This window comes from Engystomops pustulosus, chromosome 6 (assembly GCF_040894005.1).
Source record: "Engystomops pustulosus chromosome 6, aEngPut4.maternal, whole genome shotgun sequence".
Taxonomy (NCBI): Eukaryota; Metazoa; Chordata; class Amphibia; order Anura; family Leptodactylidae; genus Engystomops; species Engystomops pustulosus.
This window is the reverse complement of record NC_092416.1, coordinates 184,880,601-184,902,521: the sequence shown is the minus strand read 5'-3', so window position 1 is coordinate 184,902,521 and position 21,921 is coordinate 184,880,601. Positions and strand designations below refer to the sequence as shown.

General features: G+C 42.5%; 1 protein-coding gene across 3 annotated transcripts in view; it reads left to right on the top strand.

Moving 5' to 3' along the window:
- The window catches only part of LOC140065436 (uncharacterized), a 138,878-nt gene that overhangs the window by 64,820 nt on the left and 52,137 nt on the right, over positions 1-21,921 (top strand). The window contains exons 1-3 of one of the 3 annotated variants that reach the window (XR_011847899.1): positions 2,353-2,553; positions 5,044-5,124; positions 5,251-5,464. The gene's annotated coding sequence lies outside the window, so the exon portion shown is untranslated. Of the gene's footprint in view, positions 1-2,352; positions 2,554-5,043; positions 5,125-5,250; positions 5,468-21,921 lie in introns of those variants that run through there. The other 2 variants (XM_072113057.1, XR_011847900.1) reach the window with 2 other exon arrangements.

The following is a 21,921-nucleotide window of genomic DNA, read 5'->3' as shown; positions in this document are numbered from 1 at the left end:
TATTGACCACCTATGGAATTATTTAGTTTTAGTTTTTTTAATGATTGGAAGATAGCCCTTAACCCCTTAAGGACGCAGCCATTTTGTAGCTTAAGGCTCAGTCCCATTTTTTGGATTCTGACCTGCGTCGCTTTATATGGTTATAACTTTTGAACTCTGTTACTTATTTAAACGACCTAAATAAGTTGCTGAATAACATTTCCCCATTTGTCTGCTTTACATTTTCATAATTTTTGAAATGTTTGGATAATTTATTTTGATGTCGCGCGGCTACAAATAGAATAGCGATTTTCTGTATTTTCAGAATTGACTATTTTGGGGATAAATACTGTTTTGAATGAAATTTTACATATTTAGCATCAAAAACCCCTATATACCCAACCCATTTTCAAATCTGCACCCCTCAAGCTATAAGAAACAGCTTTTACGAAGATTGTTAACCCCTTGAGATCTTCATAGTAATTGAATCAAAATGGAGGTGAAATTTAGACTGGTCAAATTGTTCATTTAGCACTAAAATTTACACATTTCCAAAAGATAAAAAGAGAAAACCCACCATACAATTTGTTCTGCAGTTTCTCCCGAGTACAAAGACCCCCCACATGTGGCCGTGACTTGTTTTATCGGGACACAGCGAGGCTCAGAAGGGAAGGAGCGCCCTGCAGCTGCCAGGATTTTAGTTTCCTCATTTGCCCCTTTTGTAGGCTGTAAAATTTTTGCTTTTTCGTTATTGGGGTCATGTGACGGCATTTTTTTTGCGGGACAAGATGCTTTTTCAAGTGTTACCATTTTGGGGTAGGTATCTCCTATTCTTGAAAAATTAGGAACTTTTTCTTTGAGGGCAGGAGGAGAAAAGCATCAATTCTGTACTGCATTTTTTACTTTTTTTTGGTGTTATCTTTATTCTATGGGTCGATACGATTACGGGGACCAGACTTGAATATATTTTCTTACGTTTTACGCCATCTTACTGGCAGTTCATGCAGGTAACTCTGGGGTCCAGATCAGACCCCAGAGTTGCTATAGCAACGATCGGCACCCCCCGAAAACGGTTCAGGGGCGCGCTCGTGGAGGAACGACCCCCCAAGATGCATGTTAGATGCCGCGGTGGTGCTGACCACGGCATTTAACGGGTTAGGCACCCGCGATCGGGAAACACGGGGTGCCGGCTGAGACTGATAGCCGGCACCCCGTGTTTCCCGATGCCGGTTCGGCTCAGATCTTGAGCTGAACTGGCATCGGCTCAGCGTCCGATATATCGGACGCTGAGCGTTAAGGGGTTAAATGATTTGCATTGTTTATTTTGTGTGTCCTTATTAGTCTTTCTATTATTCTGTCTTTCGAAGCATGTTAAGTGATACTTGTGCTAAGAGGTTCATGTCTAAGACCATTGTTGGGGCAGTCCCTTCGATGTATACAGAAGTCATACCTGTAGGTGGTGAAGAAGAAGATTTGGGGTTAAAAGACCAAAGACAGGTACTAAACCTCCCAACCAACGTATGTGTACCCCTGAATCTGACTTCCCTTTGAGTAAGTCAAGTAAGTAGGAGGTGATCCATAAGGAAAAGGTTGTTTCCAACCTGGTGAAGAGGAAGCCCACACATTGGGACAGATTGTTAGTAGATCTGATTTGGAGCGGAGATCGGTACATTCAGAATGGTGCACAGGTTTTAGTGTCCAATCCAAAAGTAGTCATGAATGATGATGATAAGGCACCACCTTCACATTTTTCACATCCAGTCTGAAACATTACAGAGCACGGAACTCATCTTACTTGTTAGGGTGTTCAGGGTTGATCTGAGACAATGTGACACCAGCACGGACAATACATGCGCGTGTCTTCTGTGTAATCACATCAGGTAACTATATCAGGATCTCATCAAGATGCAATTTGTTGCCAAATTCTCGGAAGACAGTGGGAAAATTTCAACAGGAGTGTGAGGAGTATGAGGGAGCAATCTCTGGTGGCGAAAGACGTCTTCCACTCATCGCCTCTTCTCACACGATCACGGGAAGGTCCATCCTGGTGACAACAGTCTCAGCGCTGGTCAGAACTTCTTCTCACATGAGGAACAGGGATGGCCACGCCCCTAGCAACACATCCTGGAGCCTGACTCCTCCCACACATGTGACTAATCACATGGTCATTACATCATTACAGGTCCTATAGCTTCTCCAGCAGCCCAGAGCTTGACTCTTCCCACACATGGGACTGGTCACATGACTATGACATCATCACAAGTCCTTTAGTTACTCCAGCAGCCCAGGACCTGACTCCTCTCACACATGGGGCTGATCACATGACTATGACATCATCACAGGTCTTGTCACATATATCTGGAGCTCTGCAGGTGGAGGTAGGTGTGTAGTCACTCCCATCTCTCTGGCTTGGGGTCACATAAGGAGGTTGGTGGTTTCTAGTTTCCTCCTAGCTTTGCGGAGCACCACAAGCTCATTAGCATACTTTAGAAAGTAGGGGTTTTTTTTGGCCACAATCTTCCGTTCTAAGTTATAACAAAAGGAGCTGCCAGGAAACGGTGCCGGGACGGGGAGGTGAGTGATAGACATCTTCCATCGGGTAAAATGATGGTAGATGTCCTTTAAAGGAAACCTACCATTAAGAGAGATCTGATGGTAGTTTCCCACTTACATTTCAAACCCTAATCTATCTTAAGTTAATCCCAGAATACTCTCTACACTAACCTACAATTTAACTAATATGCTAATTTCTGGCAGAGGCCACAAAAAAAAGGAAATTCACCCCATAGGTTGTTCGATAATATCTGAGTATGGCAGTACCTGATATGTGGTGGTAAATTGGATTGGGGCACAGGAGGGTAGGAACGCCATTGGGATTTTAGAAGGCAGATTTAGACACTTATGTTTTTAGATGACGTAACGCCTTTGAGGAGCCTTTGAAGATCCAGGAAAATGCAGATCCTACACCCCGGGGGCAGTAGGTGCTCAGGGGGTTAGAGGCTTTTCCATTGATGTTATACACGGGGTTTACCCTTATGTCGTCTTCCCCGGCAGATATATTCCGTCTACATTCCTCCCCTCTATCGGATATGGTGGTTTTCAGGTTTTTCATTGTCACTCTGTACAGGTTATAACGTTTGTATTCTTCTATTAATGTTTGGGCTTATGAGGCATTTTTCAGATTCATCATTTTCAGCAATTTTTTTGGCTGTTCACAATTCCACAAACATAACATGTTATCTCTGTGATATGGCTCACGATACAGCGATGCCTCATTTATATAGTTTTGTTTTTATTTACCCGTTTTTATACTGGATAAAAAAAAATTTTCATTTAAGGATCTTTTCAGAGAAATAATTTTTGTATTTTTTTGGTTGGCTATGTCAATTAAGGACTTATTTTTTGTGAGAAGACTTGGATACAGTGGTATCATTTTGGGGCATGGATCTTTTTTGATAACTTCAATTCCAACAATTCTTGTGAAGGGAATTGATAAATTCATAAATTGTGGGAATTTTTTGTGACACTGTTAACCATGCGGTTCCGATAATGCTTTAGATTTAATAGACATATTATAACAGATGTGGTGATACCATTTATACATGTACTAGTGGTTTTTTGGGGACTTTCACTTTATTTATTTTTTTTAATTTTTAACTTTTATTTGACAGGTAGGCATGAAAAAGAGATAATTTGATCAAGCTCATAGACTGTAATACTAATGTTTTGCAATTTGTTCTGTAACGACAGGATCGGACTTTGCTGAGCATTGTGCATCAGACCACAGGGCTACCCTCGGAAGGATCGGGTGGGGGCGGTTGATCCACCTAGGAAGCAGGTAGACCCTGCACACCCTGGTCATGCTTGACCGCAAGAGATAAGGAATTAATGTGACTACCGGTATATGCGACCGCAGGTGTTATCTGCTATAGAGCTAGAGAGATCTGCCAATATGTCTGAGGTTGGGTTCCTTTTATGTTGGGTGGTTAAAGGGAACCTGTCACCAGGAGACCCATTTTTAGCCCTCCCCCAGTCCCCACAGAGCATAGTACATACACTGCTAAAGTGTTTTTGTATAAAAAATAGCTTTTACAGAAAAAAAGATATGTTATATTGTACCTTTCATTAGCATCTGCTGTGTGACTAGGCAGTTGCCAATTGGGAGGGGCTGGAAAGGAGGAGTCCCCCCCCACCCTTGGGAAACATGTGACCTTTTCAAATATATGAATAACTTCCAACACTCGGGATTGGCTGTAGAAGAGCGGGGGCGTCGCTAAGCCATGTGATGGGTGTTTTCATATACTTGAAAAGGTCACATGGAGTAGCTGTTTCCCAAGGGTGGGGGGGAACTGCTCCTTTCCAGCCCCTCCCAATTGGCAACTGCCTAGTCACACAGCAGATGCTAATGAAAGGTACAATATAACATATCTTTTTTTCTGTAAAACCAATTTTTAATACAAAAACACTTTGGCAGTGTATGTACTATGCTCTGTGGGGACTGGGGGAGTGCTAAAAATGGGTCTCCTGGTGACAGGTTCCCTTTAAGGCATTAATTTGGTCGATGAGAGAAGGGACCTGGGCCAACGTCTCCTTTTTTAATTTTAACTTGTGCTGTATCAAAACACCTCTCAACAGGCATGATGTCACGTAAATGATGGACTGGGAAGGAGCTTTGGCTAGAAGGCATGGCCAAGGGTGGTGCAATTACCCAAATATCCCAGCTTAGGAAAGTCCCGGGTTTCCACCTGACCACCTCTATATTGAAGAGTTAAGACAAACGCAGGGTCCTGGGACAAACAAAAGATATCAAGGCAGAGATACTCCATCCTGGCTGTGGAGGGGCACAATCTCCATACTCGCGTTACTGTGCAGCAGGAGACCCTGTGCTCCCGAATAGTGGGGATCAACAGAACATCTCCGAGGCCTGTGACTTGGCTTCTGATCTAAAACTCAAACCCAACATTTACCACTGAGTCTTCAGTATAACTTCATTGATTTTAGTAATTGTATTTTTTAAACTTTGTCCTTTTTTAATATATTTTACTTTATCTTCTTCCTCTTCAGGATCAGACAATGGACAGAGACACGAGGGTGGAGAGAATCTTCCAGCTCACCCTAGAGATTCTCTTCTATATTACTGGAGAGGTGAGAGATTGTGATGAGGTCACATGACATCATTATCTATGGGAATAACAGATGATAGGACTGGAGAGGTGAGAGATTCTGGAAATGTATGGAGGGAGATTTATCAATGTGTCTCTCCATAACCAGGATTACACAGTAGTGAAGAAGACCTCTAGTGGGCGCTGTCAGGCCCCTGTGTATGAAGGACGGGGGAGAACCCTGAGCCCAATCCCGGCTCCTCCACCTCACCCCCTGATACATGATGACATCAATGAGCAGAAGATCCTAGAAGTCACCCACAAGATGATGGAGCTGCTGACTGGAGAGGTGACACTGCTGGGAATGCTGGGACATTATACAGTAACGCTATGAAGGGATCTGGGTGATGACGGGATCATTGTGTGTGTCAGGTTCCTATAAGGTGTCAGGATGTGGCTGTCTATTTCTCCATGGAGGAGTGGGAGTATTTAGAAGGACACAAAGATGTGTACAAGGATGTCATGATGGAGGACCACCAGCCCCTCACATCAGCAGGTAATAGACAGGACTAAATCCACACGTCCTTTCATTATCTGTATGGAAAGAAGGAATTCAGTCTCTGGATGTTTCCTACAGGTAGATCCAGTAAGAGAACATCACCGGAGAGATGTCCCAGTCCTCTTCTTCTACCACAGGATTGTTCAGAGGAGAAATATGTCCCACAGGATCATCAGGTAGATGGAGATAAGAAGTAATGGCATCTTCTCTGATCTGTGGAAGATTATTATAGTCCTAAAATTGTCTTTTAGTATAATCCTATCTTCTTATAGTCTATATGGGGCAGATTTATCAAGCTAAGAGTTTGAATGTTTTTAGTTGCCCATGGGAACCAATTACAGCTCTCCTTTAAAATATTCATGAGCACCAAAAGCAATAAAAGCTGAGCTGTAATTGGTTGCCATGAGCAACTAAACATTCTAACTCTTAGACAGCTTGATAAATCTCCCCCTATGTGATTGACTGCAGTTTCACTGTTTGCTATATCTGGAACGTTTAATTCTTTGTTAAAGGGAAAACTGAACATTGTTCCGTCTGTGTCTCAGATGTCTCCTCCTGTCAGGACATATTTGGTTGTTATGATAATTACTTATTATTCGTTATCAGCAGAAACCTCCTCTGTGACTTCTCCATTGTCTGGTGACTTCTTACAATATTTGTCTCTCAGTTTGTGTATCAGGATGAAGATGTGAAGAATATTCCTGCCCCAGAGACATATGTGAGGGGCGATGAGCGATGTAAGGAGGAGATTCCTACAGGTAACTGCCCAGGTGAGTAGTAACCACTAGATAAAGCAGAGACGAGTGATAACACAATACAGAAGATGGAGACATAGACTAAGAAAAGCTGGAAGGTGGGAGCTATGAGGGTCAGGAATACTGCTCACCAGGACCTCGGAGGAGGAGACTGAGATGCTACATCAGTAATAATACAGAACCTTATGGTAAGCAGGAAAGTCATAGCCACCATGGGCAGACAAGAAATGCTGCATGTACCCGGATTGCTGATATCACACAAATGTCCTGCGATACATCTTCAGAGTTTTCTTACCACAACCAATGATAAGGTTATAGTTTATAATCTGTTTTATTCCCTGCAGATGACAACACCAGGAGCTCAGAGGAACATCTGATATCATCACATGTTACAGCAGGTGATGGTTGTATCACACCAGATACATCTGAAGACCATGACAATATCCCAGATGTATCCTCAGACCTTCACACACAAGATCCGTCATCTGATGCTATTAGAAGGGATCTTCAGAGAAGTCGCACAGCGGAGAAGCCATTTTCTTGTGTAGAATGTGGCAAATGTTTTAGTCAAAGTTCTTATCTTGTTAGACATCTCAAAATTCACACAGAGGACAAGAAATTTCCGTGCTCGGAGTGTGAGAAATCTTTCTACCAAAAATCAGATCTTGCTGTACATCTGAGAAGTCACACGGGGGAGAAGCCATTCATGTGTTCAGAATGTGGGAAATGTTACAGCATTAAATCAGAGCTTAGTATACATCAAAGAAGTCACACGGGGGAGAAGCCTTTTCCATGTTCCCAATGTGGTAAACATTTTTACAAGAAACATGCTCTTCTAATGCATCAGCGCAGTCACACGGGAGAGAAGAAATTTTCATGTTCAGAATGTGAGAAATGCTTTTATCAAAAGTCAGATCTTGTGATACATCTGAGAAGTCACACAGGGGAGAAGCCATTTACATGCTCAGATTGTGGGAAATGTTATAGTATTAAATCGGTGCTTAAAAGACATCAGAGAATTCACACTGGAAAGAAGCCATTTCTATGTTCAGAATGTGGGAAATTTTTCAACCAGAAATCAGATCTTGTTATACATCTGCGAAGACACACGGGGGAGAAGCCATTTATGTGTCCAGAATGTGGGAAATGTTATAGCGATAGATCAGATCTTGTTAGACACCAGAGAAGTCACACAGGGGAGAAACTATTTCCATGTTCGGAATGTGGGAAATGTTTCAACCACAAAATAGACCTTGTAGTACATCAGCGAATTCATACAGGGGAGACGCCATTTTTTTGTGGAAATTGTTATAGTGATAAATCAGAGCTTGTTACAGACCAAAGAAGTCACGAAGGGGAGAAGCCATTCTCATGCTCAGAATGCGGGAAGCCTTGTAGCGGGAAACCAGCTCCTCTGATACACCAAAGTCACAACACAGGAGAGAAGCTATTTTCGTGTTCAGAATGTGGGAAACTTTTTCTTCGGAAAGTGGATCTTGATCGACATCTGATAATACACACAGGGGAGAAGCCGTTTTCATGTACAGAATGTGGGAAAGGTTTTACCCAGAAAACGCATCTTGATCAACATTTGGTAATTCACACGGGGGAGAAGCCATTTTCATGTTCAGAATGCGGGAAATGTTTTGCTCGGAAATCAAATCTTGATAGACATCACATTATTCACACAGGGTAGAAGCAATATCCATGTATTGAATGTGGGAAATATCTTGTTGTACATCAGCAAAGTCACACGGGAAAATGTAATAGTCCTAAATCAGAACTACATCAAAGGAGTCACAAAGAGTAGAACAAATTTTGATGTTTGGAACATTTAGAACACGAGAAGCCATTTTGAAAATTTGCTAAATTTTTTTTTACGGCAAGAGGGCACTTGTCGTACATCTGCAAAGTCACACCGGGGAGAAAACACAAGAGAAGTCAGGAGAGAAACCATTTTCTTTTCTCGTTATCCATCATAATTTCTCGGTAAAGCCGAATCCATGTTATGAATCCGTTGACATGTTGAAGCCACAGGTGACGTAATTTTACAAATGTAATAAACTCACTTAAGACAAGTATGATGTAATACAACATAAATGGACATTAAAGAGAACCTACCATTTAAATTAAGCCACCAAAAATAAATACTGGTTCCTTTCCAGGGCTACAATGTTAAAAAGTATGTTTATAAACTTATATGCAACTTACCTGAGGTGAGTCCAATCACACTAAGTGAGTGCTGCGTATTAAATTTTACTTGTATAGCCCCGCCTCCATATCCCTGACTGACAGGTTTTACTGCTAGGACATGCTGCTGTGTAGAACACAGAGAGTGAGCTCAGTTACATCATTGGGCACTTCATGTTATGTGACCAAAGTGATGTCATCTAAAGTCCTGTTACATTTGCAAAGTCTAACCCAGTGGTGGCGAACCTATGGCACGGGTGCCAGAGATGGCACTCATAGCCCTTTCTGTGGACACTCAGGCCATCACCCCATGACAGAGTCACCAAACAGGACCAAATCCACTTAATCTTCCGGGAGTCCCAGGCAACTTAAGAGATGCTGCTCTCAGCGCTATTTTAAAGTGTCACTTCATTAGCTGTTTGGAACTGCGGTAAAAGTGAAAAGGTTAGGACAGGGCTGCATTATTTTTGGAGATCCTCCTGCTGGACCCATTATTCTTCCTGTACACAGAGACCCTGGAAAGAAGCTACAATGAGATTCTGAATTTGTCACTTTCTTTCAACTATATTGGTGGCCTCAGGGGCTGATACAATTGAAAGATGTGGAAGGACAGGTAGCAATAAGTTACTGCTTAAAATACCATGTTGGCACTTTGTGAAATATAAGTGGGTTTTGGTATTAGTTTGGGCACTCTGTAAAAGGTTCGCCATCACTGGTCTAACCCATGGAGCCATGCTGTGATTTCATGTGATCGGATACACACATGGTATAAACACTGCAAATGTAACTGGGATAAAGGCCCTAAGAGTACATCACCCTGGTCACATGACATCAAGGGCTGAAAAGAGGCATGGGACATGGGGAGGAGTAGATGGGAGGGGCTGACCAAGCAGCAAACAGCCTCTTAATGCCAGGTAATATAAGATAAAGTTGATTGATGTGAGGGAAACAATTTTTAACTTAAAGAAGAGTCAGTTAGTTAATAGGGCTCCATAGGAACCTGTCACCAGCTGTAGTTATATATATCTAACATATAAAGCTGAGTGTACAGTATGTAGTGTATGTGTGTGGGTGTGTATGTATTTTTACACACTTACCATACAAGATTTTGCACAGCAGCACTCAGGGAACATCATCGAGAAGGTTTTGAGTAAAAATTTGCACCCATGTGCACCATATACAGGAGCCATGGTCTGCTGCTGTTGTGGCAGTTACAAGGTAAGCTGTGATTGGTTGCTGTTTTGCCACAGGCCATTCATATGAGCTCTGAGCTTTGATTGGTTACTATAGTCAATGAGTATAAGACGCTTCTGTGTGAGGTAAGATGGATACGGAGAGAGAAAAAGAGAGGCAGAACATAGAGAGAAAGAGAGAGAAACAAGGAGAGACATATAGATAGATAGAGAGTAATAGATAGAAAATATGTTTTGTTAACCCATTCTTTTATAGCTAGTTTATAATAATTGTGAAATCTGAGAACTTTTTTTACCAATCAACAGCAGACGTTTAGTTTGTGTTTGAGCCCATATTTAAAGGAATAGTCCAGCCTCATGTTATATTATTCGGTTGTCTGTAATGTACTTTGTCTCCTACCTGCTGTTTACATGTTGTCAGGGCTCGGGGTCAGTGAACCCCCTGGATCACCGCGGACGATGACACAAGCCGACACCTGGGACCAAAGTCTAAGTGGCACCCGGTCTTCACCAGAGCCCGCCCCAAGGCAGGATGGTCTTGCTGCGGCGTGGTGCCACCAGGTCGTTTCACAGCTGCGACTTCTCCGCGGTGGCAGCCAAGGTCGAGGTAGAGAATTGGAATGCAGGCTCGAGGTCGGGGACAGGCAGATAGTCAGGGCTGGCGGCAATGGAGCAAAGTCAGGATCAGGTCTGGGGTCAAAACAGGAGATCAGAGTAGGCACGAGGAACGCAGGAGGAAGCTTTCTCGATGGCATGTAGCACAAAGATCCGGTGGAGATTGGTGGAAGCTGCTGGTTTACATAACAAACTCGGAAGTGGCCAGCGCCAATCAGCGGTGCGCTGTCCCTTTAAATCTTCGAGAGCCAGCACACGCCCTAGTGGGTGGGGATGCGCATGCCAACCATCCAGCCTGTAAGCAGGGAACGCGGAGAGGTAAGTTAGGGCCGGGACGGGCACCATCACTGAGAGGGGCACAGGACACATGACTGTTTCTCTTTCTCTATATCACACGGGTCATATGATGCTGAGGCAGGAAGGGAATGATAGCAGATAGGATGAAACGTTAGGGGAAATGTGAAACTCACGATTGGTAATACACATGGGTTAAAGGGAGTATTGACCATTATAAACTGCAGTGTAAAGTATGGGCCCTGGTGATCCGTGTACACATACAGCAATCTGCTATACTGTAAGATCCCTGCATTACATTGCTCCTCAGCCCCTCCTCTCTGCTCTTAGTAAAGCTTCTGGTTGGAAAGCAGTCACTCAGAGCATGTGTAATGTTCTGTAAAGTTGTTCAGTGGATGAATCTCACAAAACAGCAGTGTGAAGACACACATGGCGCCTTCTCCCCAAGCCTCCACTCGCCCTTCCCTGTGAAGCATCGCACCACGAATTCCAGCACCAGAAGCTGAAGATTTAACTCCTTAATGCACATGGTCTGCAGTGCATAAAGGCACCAAGACACTTTGGAATGTCATGACTTCTGACTCTCACTCTGATAAAACACAGGGTGACCGGATCAAAAGTCCAGTTGTTTCTGAGAGACAAGGCTCTCAGCAATACGTCAATTTAGGAATGGAAGTCCCCCTTCAAGCGATCGCTGTGAGTGGTCAGTTAGTACAGACTGACCAATCACGGCAGAAAGTAGGCTTTCCCTGTTTGAACTTCTAATATGTGTCCAATCTCTTCATTCTCCTTCCCAGAGAGAGGAGATAAGATGCCTACAGTGACCCTCCACACCATAAATCACTTGCACACCTACAGTGCCCAGCTCCATACCTCTTCCCTCCGCGCTCTCCTTTCCATTTTTATTTAACGTTGACAACAACCTACAGGGCTAATAAAAGCTATTTTAAATAATTTAAGTAGCATAGTTTGTTAAATGTGGTAATTTTTGTGGGTTTTCTGTTTTCCCTTAAAATCACTTGAGAAGCTCCACGATCAGGAGAATAGGGCCACCACAAAAACGAGTGAATAAAGGGGACCCAGATCCTTTGATGACTTTTTGCTTAAGGTCTGTAAGGGGATCTTGAATATCGTGACCGACAGCCTCCGTGAGACATTATAACTAGTGCGTAAGGTCCAACGTGGATGGCCTGCCTGATCCGGAGGCTCCCCGGGATGCCCTATAGACATTTTTGCTACAAGATCCAATTCTATTTCTGGGAACTTCCAGGTTAAGCTGCTTCCTGATGTCTCTGCCTGTACCCTAAATATGAGATGAACTCTCTGACCAGCTTGATCCGGCTTTGTTCATTCTACACCACAGCGAGATCTCCCCTCCCCCCTCGGGTGTTGTTAAGGAGGTCGCACTGGTTTCGGACGCCATCTTGCGTACTGTCAGCCATTTTAGATCAAGCAAACATTTTAGCTGACCTCTGTCCAGCTAATGTCATGATTCAGATATTTTTGTGAGTTTTCTGTTTGCCTTTTAGATTCTCCTCGGCATTTTACTGGAGACAATTGTTATGTGCTTTCTTTTTATCTGTTTTGGTTAGTGAGGAGCATTTGGAACCATTCTGTAACGAGGATAATATAAACATGTCTGGGAAGACAGTGCACAATTCATTAACCGTTTGTCTTAGAGAATTTCCTGGTAAAATGCATTATAGCCAATAGCATCTCAGTATTCTATATCCTTGTCATGCCCACCAATGCTGAATTTTTAGTTTTTTATATATGCGCTTGTGTGTGAATAAACAGGGGAGATTTCTACACACACTAGAGACTGATGTGTCTAGTTTTGTTCACATCCTGGTACCAGGGAGCCATTTTTGGCCATAAAAGAGTTAATTTGAAAGTCACCTGTACAACTGAAGTAAGGGCGGTTAAGCCCCAGATAAAAATACCTAACAGGTGTATAAATGCACTCTCTCGTGTAGTGGCTCCTGCGGAGTCTGGCCTGAAGGGGTGTTACATCTCTGTTGTGTATTCAATCAGGCAAATATATAGGAATCATCACAATACAACACCAAGCAAAATAACAATAGAATAATAATAGATTTTGAACAATAATATTGCAAAAATCTTGGACTGAATTTATCCTCACAATAGGAGCAGGGATGGCTCCGCTTCGAGCCCCGAGCCTGACTCCTCCCACACACTGGTCTGATCACATGACTATGACATCATCACAGGTCCTGTCACATATATCTGGAGCTCTGCAGACGGAGGTAGGTGTGTAGTCACTGGTGTCTGTCAGGGTTACCGGGGGACATTTATCAGTGACCCCTCACTTCTATCACTGTGAATCTACTTGCAGATGAGGGATGTTGGAAGGGAGATCTGAGCTCTGTATGACCAGTGTGGAGGAGGGGACACCCAGGATCTGCCCGGTAACTGCCACCACAAGTTAGAAACAATGTTATTATGTATCCAGTGCAATGTTACAGCCTAATAATAGACTGATATCATCATAGAGAAACTCCTATACAATCCATTATTATCCCAACCACACGACATCCACCACCGAGTCACCGGCATCTCCTCATTGTACTTCTACTCATTACAGGAACTGCATTTCTCTACATGATGTTACTTTATCTTATCTTCTTTCTATTCAGGATCAGACGATGGAGAGAGACACGAGGGTGGAGAGAATCTTCCAGCTCACCCTAGAGATTCTCTTCTATATTACTGGAGAGGTGAGAGATTGTGATGAGGTCACATGACATCATTATCTATGGGAATAACAGATGATAGGACTGGAGAGGTGAGAGATTCTGGAAATGTATGGAGGGAGATTTATCAATGTGTCTCTCCATAACCAGGATTACACAGTAGTGAAGAAGACCTCTAGTGGGCGCTGTCAGGCCCCTGTGTATGAAGGACGGGGGAGAACCCTGAGCCCAATCCCGGCTCCTCCACCTCACCCCCGGATACATGATGACATCAATGAGCAGAAGATCCTAGAAGTCACCCACAAGATGATGGAGCTGCTGACTGGAGAGGTGACACTGCTGGGAATGCTGGGACATTATACAGTAACGCTATGAAGGGATGTGGGTGATGACGGGATCATTGTGTGTGTCAGGTTCCTATAAGGTGTCAGGATGTGGCTGTCTATTTCTCCATGGAGGAGTGGGAGTATTTAGAAGGACACAAAGATGTGTACAAGGACGTCATGATGGAGGACCACCAGCCCCTCACATCAGCAGGTAATAGACAGGACTAAATCCACACGTCCTTTCATTATCTGTATGGAAAGAAGGAATTCAGTCTCTGGATGTTTCCTACAGGTAGATCCAGTAAGAGAACATCATCGGAGAGATGTCCCAGTCCTCTTCTTCTACCACAGGATTGTTCAGAGGAGAAATATGTCCCACAGGATCATCAGGTAGATGGAGAGAAGACTTCATGACATCTTCTCTGATCTGAGGAGGTTTATTATAGTCATAAAAGCTTCTTAAAATTATCTCATTGTATAATCCCATGTCCCATGACTCCAGGGAAACAGCATGATGAACACATACAGTTATGTGTCTCAGATATCTCCTCCTTTCAGTTGTTATCTGGTTGTCCTGATAATTACAGATAATTTGTTATCATCTAAATCCTCCTCTGTGACTTCTCCATCGTCTGGTGACTTCTTACAATATTTGTTCCTCAGTTTGTGTATCAGGGTGAAGATGTGAAGAATATTCCTGCCCCAGAGACATATGTGAGGGGCGATGAGCGATGTAAGGAGGAGATTCCTACAGGTAACTGCCCAGGTGAGTAGTAACCGCTAGATAAAGCAGAGACGAGTGATAACACAATACAGAACATGGAGACATAGACTAAGAAAAGCTGGAAGGTGGGAGCTATGAGGGTCAGGAATACTGCTCACCAGGACCTCGGAGGAAGAGGCTGAGATGTTACATCAGTAATTATACAGAACCTTATGGTAAGCAGGAAAGTCATAGCCACCATGGGCAGACAAGAAATGCTGCATGTACCCGGATTGCTGATATCACACAAATGTCCTGTGATACATCTTCAGAGTTTTCTTACCACAACCAATGATAAGGTTATATTTTATAATCTGTTTTATCCTTCACAGATGACAACACCAGGAGCTCAGAGGAACATCTGATATCATCACATGTTACAGCAGGTGATGGTTGTATCACACCAGATACATCTCAAGATCATGACAATATCCCCGATGCTTCCTCAGACCTTCACACACAAGATCCATCATCTGATCCTGTTAAATGGGTCCTTTCTACCGAATCATCGGAAACAGTTAAGAACATTAAGTCAAGTTTAGAAAGTGGGAAATATCTAAGCGTTAAAGCAGATAATCAGCAAAAGAAGCAATTTTCATGTTTAGAATGTGGGAAATGTTTTAAAGGGAAAACAGCTTTTGAAATACATCAGAGAAGTCACACAGGAGAGAAGCCATTTTCATGTTCCGAATGTGGGAAATGTTTTAACAGAAAATCAGCTCTTGTAATACACCAGAGAATTCACACAGGGGAGCTTTTTTCATGTACAAAATGTGGTAAATGTTTTACAAAAAAATCAGATCTTGTAAGACATCAGAGAAGTCACACGGGGGAGAAGCCATTTTCGTGTTCAGATTGTGGGAAATGTTTCACAGCCAAATCAAGTCTTGTTATACATCAAAAAACACACACAGGGGAGAAGCCATTTTCATGCACAGAATGTGAGAAATGTTTTGCCACCCATGACAAACTTGTTAGACATCAGAGAACTCACACAGGGGAGAAGCCATTTTCTTGTTCGGATTGTGGGAAATGTTTTTTGGCCAATGACAATCTTGTTAGACATCAAAGAACTCATGCAATGGAGAAGTCATTTTCATGTTCACAATGTAAAGACCGTTTTAACCAAAAATCAGATCTTGTAAGACATCAGAGAAGTCACACAGGGGGAGATCCATATATATGTTCGGAATGTGGGAAAGGTTTTTCCCAGAAATCACATCTAGATGCACATCTGAGAAGTCACACAGGGGAGAAGCCATTTTTATGTTCAGATTGTGGGAAATGTTTTTCTCGGAAATCGCATCTTGATCGACATCGGAGAAGTCACACGGGGGAGAAGCCGTTTTCTTGTTCAGAATGTGGGAAAAGTTTTGCTCGGAAATCAAGGCTTGTTAATCATCAGAAAACCTTACACATTGGTAAAGGGGAGATGGTAAATGTTGAAGCCACATATCACATTGTTTTACCATGTTACATGAATCAAGTATGATGTCATACAAGGAAAGAGGACCTGTATATATTGTACTAGGTCCTACATCTTTACTAACGAGTGAGATTTGAGACATGGTACCAATCAGATGTTAGATGTTTGATTCTAACGTGAACGTCTCATAAAAATAAATGGAACACTCAAACAACACAATGTAACTCCAAGTCTAACTTCTGTGAAATCAACCTGTCCAGTTATAAATTCCTCCAATTTTTTCTGTTGTTATGCAAATGGAACAGACAACAAGGGTCCTCTAGGTGGTAACCACAAAGCCTTTCGCTATTCTCATCCATTTTGGCTGTTGTTTTGGACACTTTTGCATTTTGTCATTGTTCTCACCCTTAGCCCTGCCCCTGCCCGGCCCCACGGACTGCACACCATGCACTGGACAGAAGTCCTTGCTTAATATCAAAATATCATGCAAGGACCTCTGCTACCACTGTATCAACCGTTGGAGTGTCAATCCTGTAGACCAGCCAGCAGACGAGATGATCTTGCATCGTATTTTGATGTATCTATCTAATGCTAAGCCTGATTAACAGGTAATGTACCTAATGCTTAAAGTGGTAATAAAATTGAACTTTTATATGATATTAAAAATCTAAAATATTAAAGTGGAGTGTTTTCTCTATATCTATTTAGATAAATTGCATGGAATTCTGTCCTCTGCAAAGTATGCAGTCGACAACATACAGGCCCCTATCCACAGACTGCACATGATCGTGTAGCTTAGCCAGGATGACACATCAGTACGAGCTGCAGCAAGGAGGTTAGTGTCCCCGGTATGCAGCTGATACCCGGAGACAGGCCAGTACCCCAGGAGATGTGGAGGGGGCCTTCCGAGGGCAAAAACCCAGCAGCAAGACCACTACCTCCTCCTGTGTACTAGAAGCAACAGAATGAGGGTGCAATGAAGGTCACTTATATCCAACCGACTCTCTCCCTAAGTGATGTATGTGGGCCAAATGCCCACAAGTCGGAGTTGGGCATACAGCCTAACACCATGCAATGGGATTGGCATTTGCCAGAAAACCACAAGATTGGTAAATTCGACATACAGAGCATCTGACAGAGTTTGGAGACGCTGTGGAGGAGATATATAGGTCAGCATTCCTTTTGGGGGCTGCACACCGCTTCATGTGCGAGGCAGAGGTAGTCTGACTGCCTTTAGGTCCTGAGGGGAGTTTCTTAGACCATTGTGAGACCATATGCAGATGCAATTGGGTCCTGGGTTTCTTCTGATGCAGGACAACACTAGGCCTTGTGGTTGTAGTGAAAAAGAAAATTTTTGTTAAAAATACTCACAGATGTACCCTGAGGGAACTACGGCTTTCAGCAAGTCGAATCCAAAAAAGAGCAAATACAAAACAAACAGAGCGCCAAGCTGCTACCTCAAATCAAAGATGTGGAATTTCTTTTGAAGATATCAATAAAAGCACTTTTTGAGTGCTCCGAATAAACAACTTTTCTTTCATCCACCAAGACTGTTGGTGTCGGTACACACTGGGACTTATTTACTAAGGGTCCGTGGTTTGCGCCGCTGGGACAAGTATTTAGAAGGGGATTGTGTCGCACGCGATCGGATTTTGGAGCAGATCGGCTTTCATGCGATCCAACTGATTCGGAATGAGCGCGGGATTTAAGATTAAAATTGTGTTGCAACCAATGCACTTACATAGAAGAAGATGGTGAGCTCCGGCAGACCTGAGCGGGGAAGCGACAGATGCAGGATATCGGGCGCATGATGTTAGTGGTTCACAATGTTTTTATTAATTTTTTCCATAAATTTTTTTTTGGGGGGTGAAGGGTACAGAAACGAAAAAGAAAGGGGGGATTGGGGGGTATCATATACAAGCATCGCACATTTCAATAGTTGAACCACGGCAGGTTAGGCAACGTTTCCATATGAAAACAAAAGATAAAAAAGACCTGCCAAATGCTTTGTATTTCTATAATAACAGTTATCATTTTTTAAGACAGAAGGGAAAGGGAAGGACATCAAGGAACAGAGGAAATAGGAAGACCAGGGGGGGATGGGGGGATCCTATCGAGTGCATTTTATCATCATTGAGGTTAAACTCTTGATTGGTATGTTATCCACATCTGCCATGTTTCATTGAATAATGTCATTTTATCCTGTACTGAGCAATAAAGGTTATCGTTTACCATTATCCACATTAGTTTATGTTTGATCAGATCTATAGGGACTGTGGCTTTCTTCCAGGAGAATGCAATCGCAATTTTAGCTGCTAGAAAAAAAAATGATATAAACCTCCTTATAGAAGCTGAAATTCCCGGGATTTTTTCATTCAACAGTGCCTGGCTGGGTGACAGAGTCAGGTTTATCATTGTTATGGAATATAACATATTATAAAGTCTCCTCCAGTATCTTCGAATTTTAGGACATTCCCACCATATATGAAAATGGGTACCCCTACTACCACAGCCTCTGAAACACAACGGAGAATAGGTAGGAACTGCTTGCGCTATGCGAGCTGGGACCATATACCATCGGAGTAGTACTTTATAATTAGCTTCCACTAGCGCCATATTAATAGAAATTTTTGCTGTGTTTTCTGCCATGTCTTGCCATTCTCTTAAAGAAAAAGACATATGTAAATCTTTTTCCCATGCTAACATATAACCCAATTTCTCTGACTGGTCATTAAGAATTTTATAAATGGTAGAAAGAGTATGGGGAAGTCCAGCTTGCGTCAGACATATACCTTCAAAAACCGTATGTATGGTGATGTCAGGGCATGAGTCTTTCAACTTCTGTAGGAAATGGTGGATCTGCTGGAATCTGAACACTTCTTTTTCAGGTATATCATATTTGGATTTATAAAATTCCAGCGACCTAAGGCCTAGTCTATCATAAAAGTCCCCTATACGGTATAAACCTTTATCTGTCCACCATTTGAATTGCCGGGGTTGTTGACCAGGGATAAATCTAGGATTATTCAGTATTCTAGCAACTGGACTGTGAGGTGACTGTAGCCTAAAGCTACGTTTGACTCTATCCCAGAGTGAAAGCATAGAAGAGAGGAGTGGGCTCATGATCAAGGGTCTCTCCCTGGGTCTCATCCAAGGCAAAGCATCGATCGGCAGCTGTGGACAAGCTGACTGTTCGATTTGTATCCAATGGGGTAAATTTCCTTTCTTATGCAGAGTTACCAGGTGAGACAATCTAGATGCATAATAATATCTAATTAAGTTAACCGCTCCTAGACCTCCTTGTGTTTTGGACGTGTATAGTGTGTTTGACGAGATTCTACTCCTTCTTGGTCCCCATATAAATTTATTTATATCTCTCTGTAACGCTTTTAGACTAGCAGTAGGTATATCGATCGGAACCGTCTGAAAGCAATAAAGCAATTTCGGTAGTAAAGTCATCTTTATAGCCGCTATACGGCCCAGCCACGAAAGGTTCAAATTCGCCCACCTATTCATGTCTCTTCTCAGCATGTGAAATAATGGTTTAAAGTTAGCCAAAAATAGATTATCTATGGAAGTGGTCAAAAACATACCCAAATATGGAAGTTTATCTTCTTTCCATTGAAACTTAAAATTTGTCTGCAACAATTTAGCCATTGGGGGAGGTACGGAGATGTTTAAGGCCACGGATTTACTATGATTAACTTTCAAGCCCGATATTGCCGAAAACTTACTTAGTATCTGAAATAAGTTGGGGAGCGAGGTAAGGGGGGAAGATAGCGTCAATAAAATATCATCTGCGAATAAAGCACATTTGTGTGACACACCATCGACCTCAACTCCCTTCACGTTCTCATTTGATCTAATCATATGGGCTAAGGGTTCTATTGCAAAAATAAAAAGTATGGGGGATAAAGGGCATCCTTGCCGTGTACCTCTCTGGATCTGGAAAGGAGATGAAAGATATCCCGCCACATTGACCCTTGCAGATGGGGAGGAGTATAGGACATCAAGCAGACCTAGGACCTTATTGCCAAACCCCCATTTACTTAACGTGAATTGTAAGTATTCCCAGTCAATAGAATCAAAGGCCTTATGTATATCGAGCGACAGACACATAATATTATTTAAAGGCTTCTTTCCCCATCCATATTTTGCTAGGGATATTAGATCGATTAATCTACGTGTTTGGTCTCCCGCTTGCCTACCAGGAATAAAGCCCACCTGGTCTGGGTGTATATAGTGTGCTATGAATGTGTTAATCCTTGTAGCTATAATCTTTGTCAATATTTTGATGTCAACATTAATTAATGATATAGGCCTAAAATTTTGGCAAGAGGAGTGGTCTCTATCTGGCTTCGGTATTACGGAAATTGTCGCTTGTAGCGACTCCGGTAATGGTAGCCGGCCTTCAAATAGTTGGTTATAGTACCTTGCCAGATGAGGACTCAAAATTGCCCCATATTTTTTAAAATATAACCCCGAAAATCCGTCTGGGCCCGGTGCCTTAGAAGGTTTGAGCGCTTTAATTGCCTCTTCTACTTCCTGTACTGTGATTGGGCTATCTATTTTCTCTCTATGGACTTCCGACAACGAGGGGATCGAGATATTTCTAAACATTTCCTCAGCTTTCAGGACATCAAATTTCTTATTTTTATCATAAAGTTTAGAATAAAACTTTGCGAATTCTGCTGTCACTATATTCGGGTGTTGGGACATTTCTCCCGAAGGAAGGCGCAACCTCGGTACTGTGTATGTTCGAGGCAATGGGTTGAGGTTTCTGGCTAAAAGCGTCCCTGGTTTATTACTTTGAGAAAAGAAACGGAATTGGGACCATCTCAGGCTCCTTTCTGCTGAAGCAGTGAGACAGAGGTTCAACTCCGTTCTTGCCGCTTCTATTTCCTTATTATAATCCCCCTTAGGATCAGCTTTACTTTTTTGAATTAAGTCAATATAGGCTTTTTCTTTATCTTTCAGTACGGCATCTTTTTGTTTTTTAAATCTCGCACCCATCTCCATTAGTTTCCCTCTAATAATTAATTTATGGGATTCCCAATAGGACACCCTGGATGACTCATCTGATACTTTTTCCTTAAAGTATGTTTTAACTGCTTCCATCAATTCTTCTCCCTTCGAAGGATCAGTCAACATATATTCATTTAATCTCCATATAAAGTGAGGAGATCTAAACCAAATAGGGTCCATTGATATTACTACTGGATCATGGTCAGACCATGAGGTAGGGGCTATATTGGCTTTTCTAATCTTAGGAATCAGATGAGGGCCAAAAAATAAATGGTCTATTCTAGAATAGGTACCATGTGATACCGAGAAGTACGTGTAGTCACGTTCATTTGGGTGACTAGATCTCCATGAATCTATTAGATTGTATGAATGTAGTAAGGTGGCAAAATCAGTGCTATGCTGAGAAGGAGCACGAAATGTAGACCTAGGAGTGGATCTATCTAGGACTTCATCTAGGGCTAAATTAGAATCTCCCCCCACAAATACAGCTCCCTGTAGGTGAGCCGACAGTTTTGAAAACATTCCCTGGAAAAACCGCACCTGTTCCACATTAGGGGCATAGTAGTTAAGGAACGATACCTTTTGCTCATGGATGGTACCTGCGACCAAGATGTATCGACCTTCAGAGTCCGCTATTGTGATACGATGGATAAATGGCACCGCTTTTGACATGAAAATTCCCACTCCTCTCTTCTTTTCTTTGGCCAGTGCTAGATACGAAATAGGATAATTAGCTGCAATATATTTTGGACATGATGACCTTGAGAAATGTAGTTCCTGTAAAAATAAAACATCTGCTTTCAGGGTCTTATAGGACCTGAAAGCCATTTTTCTCTTGGTTGGTGCATTTAGCCCCTGTACATTATGAGTAAGAATAGTAAATAACTCTTTAGCCATTACCTCTCAAGGTGGATAAAGCTGAATAACATCTCTCAGGGTCCCTCCATTTGTGGGTGATGGGGAGGAGTAAGAAAGGGAGG